The sequence below is a fragment of the Macaca thibetana genome, chromosome 8 (assembly GCF_024542745.1).
Source record: "Macaca thibetana thibetana isolate TM-01 chromosome 8, ASM2454274v1, whole genome shotgun sequence".
NCBI classification, from domain to species: Eukaryota; Metazoa; Chordata; class Mammalia; order Primates; family Cercopithecidae; genus Macaca; species Macaca thibetana.
The window spans coordinates 112145489-112150157 of record NC_065585.1 but is presented as its reverse complement, the minus strand read 5'-3'; the positions used below and the strand labels follow the sequence as shown (position 1 = coordinate 112150157).

The window sequence follows — 4669 nt, the reverse complement described above, 5'->3', positions numbered from 1 at the left end:
AAGAAAACTATAGCCTATTTGTCTACTTTGTTGCATTGTAAACTATAATTCTCTAACAGTTTGCTACTAAAGCCATGTAAAATTTTCCTGTCTTTCGCATCCAAAAGAACTGCCACAATCCACAGTGGCTTCAATATCCAAAAAATTTCTCACACCATTAGTGATAATGGCACACATTATAGTATTTAAAAAGAATGATGTACAATATACTCATAGAATGAAAAATTAAATTGTATGCATCTCACAGAAATAAATTATATATGCCTATATGTGAGTAATGCATTAAAAAATATATATATCAAATGTTAATCATGGTTATCTCTGACAGTTAGCAAAGGTGGTAGGGTACAATTATAGATAATTATCTTCACTTTTTACTCTTCATTTCTGTGATATTTGATTTCTTCCAAGTATACATTCCTTAAAAATTCAGGAAAAATCACAGAAAAAAAAAAAGTAACATTGCATTTTGCTTATAGTGGAAAATTTGAAAAGCCAAAAGTTTTTGAGAGGAAAATAAAAACCTTCATCAAATTAGAAAGATAAGTTATATAAAAATAACTAGAATTCAAGATAGATTCATACATTTATTAGTATTCCAGTGATATGCTTTGGCATCAGAAACTATTTCTAATTATAAGAGTAGAAATAACCTTATACCACCTTGGAATCAGGGTGCCAGAGACAAAATTCTACTTCAACATTATTTGTTGTCCTTATGAATGAATATAAGGGTACAGAGTAAGGATAGAAAAGTCAAATGCTCAGGTAAGTTTCCATTTATGCTACTGATAAACTACTTGTTTGTCTTTAAGGAGAACCCCACTATGAAGTCAGGTGGGGAGACAGCACCCCCATTCTCTGTAAATGACAGAAATATCTAATTTCTGAGAATCTCTGTGTTGTGGAGCACTGTCATCTTCATGGACACAGGCAGGATGGCAGGTAAGCGAAAGGCAAGGACAGTATGTACTTGAAAGGCTTCATCTGCATAAAAGCAAGAGGAGAAAGGGCCTCTGAGCATTATTTGCCAAATGATCTGTTATCCTTTGGATACGTGTCCCCTCCAAATCTCATGTTGAAATTTGATCTCTCATGTTGGAGGTGAGGCCTAGTGGGAGGTATTTTGGGCCTCCCATTCATCAGGGAGGATCCCTCGTGAATGGTTTCCTGCCATTCTCATGGAATCCAGTGAATTCTCCCTCTTAGTTCATGTGAGATCTGGTTGGTTAAGAGTCAGACACCTCTCTTCCCTCACTCTCTTTCATTGTTTCTAGCCATGTGACGCTGCTTTCCTCCACCTTCCACCATGAGTGGAAGCTCGATGAAGTCCTCACCAGATGCAGATGCTGGCGCTGTTCTTGTTTTATAGCCTGCAGAGCCATGAGCCAAACAAATCTGTTGTCTTTTTAAATTGCCCAGCCTTAGGAATTTCCTTTATAGCAACACAAATAGACTAAGACATGGTCATGACAAAGGCTCCCGTAGGAAAGTGGTCTGGCCTCCTGCAAAACTGAGGGCATCTGGGAGGCACAAACAGAAAAGGACATTGGACAACTCTGGGTTCAGCCTGAAAGACTCTCCTCACTAGAGAAGCAGATTTTCAGTTGTCCAATCAAGCTGCTAAAGAAAGAGGGGCTCATTTCTCAGACTATTTTGTCTGTAACTAGGGTAGCCATATATGTTTATTTCCCCGGGACAGTCTTGATCAGCTTCTATTTTTTGGCACAATTCTGAACAGTGTCACCTCTTTTATTCTAAAATGTTTTCTGAAATAAAAACAATTCTTATGGCTGAACTGTTCTTCTGTTCTTATAGCTGAACTGTTGAGGAAAACAGCATCCTGAACATGGCAGACTCTTGACTGTGTTGGCAAAAGAGTCATTCCTAATCAGCTTGCCTTTTGTCACGTTTCGTTACAGAAGCCAGGAAAGTGAAATACTTTTGCAGCCACCCTTGAAGCCAGGGTTGGCCATGCTAAGTACTTTTGGCCAGAGAGTATTTTCTGGGGAATTTTACAAATATTTTGGTACTGACTTCTCTTCTTCCTGTTTCAAGTAAGGACATGATACTTAAAGCTGCAACAGTCACCTTGAAACTGTGAGTGAAGCGCCAAGACAGTTTCAAAGACCAAAGTCCTAACGGTATTGAGCTGCTAATCCTATGCCAACAGTCAGGTAATCCAAGAACAGATTACAACTTTATTGATTTAAGTTTCTTTTAGATTGGTTTTCTGTTACTTGCAGCCAACACAATTCCCAATGTACACAATGAGTTATTTTCTTCCCTGACTTTAGATTATTCAGTCGGTTGAATTAGGCCTGGAAATCAACCTCTCATTTTGGCATGTAGCTCACTGCCTTTGGGGACATTAAATCTATTCTTTGACTGTCTCCCATTATAGGTACTGTATACAAATACTGAAACAAAACAACGGAAAAAGCAAATAGGAAGTAGAGTGAGAACGAGGGGAAGTGAGGGGAAGCCACACGTTTATCTTCTTTAGGTAGTTCTTATTTTGGAGACAGGATATTTATTTCCTGCAGGCTCTAAGGACTGTGCATTTAGCAAGGACTGTTCATTTTTCATCTTCCTTACTAATGTCTTAAGGAAGGGAAAGATAAATCTGAGTGTCATCAGGATACATATGGAGCCGAGGGCCAGTTGCTAATTAAGTCCTCTCCAAAGACCCATTTGGATGCCTCAGCATAGGTGATAAAAGAGATTACCCCCAATGATGTCATTTTTTTCCAAGCATCAAAAGACCCCCAAATTACCTTGTGTTAACAAGAGTGGTTGGAGAGAGCTAAGATATCACTGCAGTCTCCCCTCACCCTCTGCATAGTGCTGGCTAAGTGGTATGATTTTCTGATGATTACTACTTTAAGGAGATAGGTATTTTGTTGCAGTGTCACTGAGGAAACAGAATTCCAGTCGTAACAAGTCCGGAAGCAATTTAAGTGCTGCAAATCAACCCCAAATAGAATTCACTTGAACCTTGCCAGAAATAGGAATATCACTTTCTTGAAGCTTAAGGGGAGAGAAAAGTAATTTGGGAAACAGACAGTACATTGCAAGGTTCTCCTTTGCCTTCCCGATGTTCATATGTCCACTGAGTCTGACTGGCAATTTAAAGAAATCTGTTTATTTTATTCTGGGTTTTTCCAAAGGATTTCCTCCTATTTTTCCTAGCTCAATTTCTTAACCCACATGGAGAACCTCGCAGGAACTTACCAGGGCTGTTTCTTGGTCTGGTCCTGTTCCCACAACATTCCCTGCCAAAATCAAGCCAAAATGATACCAGAATCCATCTATGAGATGAAGTAAGAGTGTCTTTCAGTTCACTTTCAGACAGCTGGATTCCAGCTTTCATGGCTGGTGAGTCAGCAGAACAGATAGACTGTTTTTTGTTTGTTTGTTTGTTTCAGACAAGGTCTCGCTCTGTCACCCAGGCTGGAGTACAGTAGTGTAATCATAGCTCACTGCAGCACCCACCTCCTGAGCTCAAGCTATCCTCCCACCTCAGCCTCCTAACATGCTGGGATTACAGGCATAAACCATCATGCATAGCCTTTAGGGTGGTCTTTTTAACATAAAAGTTAGATGGACACTAACAAAGATTGTCCTGTGTTTCTTTTGTGTGTGTGTGTGTGTGTGTGTGTGTGTGTTTGTATGTGTGTGTGTGTAGAAGGAACACTTTCATTTAGATACACAGATCATTTCCCTAAAGGATATCAGATCAGCAAATGGCCTGTTTTTATGAAATTTACTCATAAGAAATGGATGTAAATACCTAAAAGTTTTCCACATCTGGTCATGGAAGATGTAGCCCATTTAGCCCCAAGTTTCTCTCACCCCATCTTCCACTAGTTAACTTTGCTTTTCGGGAAACATTCAGTTAACAATCAGTGAATTTTCTAAGCTGATTTATAGGTCTAAGCAATATACTCCTATGAGAATCTGCTTGGTTAAAATGGAATAAAGCATTTACAATTTTGGATAGCCCCTGCTTAGACTAGAGGGTGGTAGAATTGTTCTGTGTTATTGTAGGCTGCTAGCCCATGAAGATTAATAATGAAATTCACTTGGCAATATCTGACCAAATACCACAATGGAACAGGCCAATCACAAGGGTAAAAGCAAATCCTGTTTTAGCAGTAGGTCCAATAGAGACAAGGAAGTAAATTATTTCAGTTTTGCTCCAGGATAAAAGCAAACATATATTTCATTGATTTTTGCAGGGCTCAAGGTGGTATTCCACAATTTTTTCCGGTTTCTACAGCAAATTTCTAACATTAGCTGCATATCTATAAAATCATCAGATCATTGGAAGGTAATTACTTTCGATATGGCAGATGGAGTTCTATTAGGTTTTCATTGAGGCATCAATAAATAATGACACAATTTCTCAATAAAAAGAATTCATTTGGTAAATTTTCCAAGACAGCTATTTTCTTGCTCGCCGAAGACATGACAAGCAATATAAGTTGAAACAGAAACTAAATTTGTCTTGTGTTTATGTATTCTAGGAGATTATCTCCCAAAGTGCTTACCATTATTTCTCTGTCCTTCATCTGAATTACTAATGGAAACTAGGAATAGGTAGAACATTGAGGTTGAGTTGCTTAAGATAATAAAAGTTAAGATTTACTGGCAGGTGGTGAAGGAA

At 38.5% G+C, this 4669-nt stretch overlaps 1 long non-coding RNA gene across 1 annotated transcript; it reads left to right on the top strand.

Moving 5' to 3' along the window:
• The first annotated feature begins 652 nt into the window (after positions 1–652).
• On the top strand, positions 653–4393 carry LOC126961821 (uncharacterized). Its single transcript, XR_007728430.1, has 3 exons — positions 653–945; positions 2059–2177; positions 4242–4393. It is a non-coding gene; the product is annotated as an uncharacterized LOC126961821 (long non-coding RNA).
• The last annotated feature ends 276 nt before the right edge of the window (positions 4394–4669 follow it).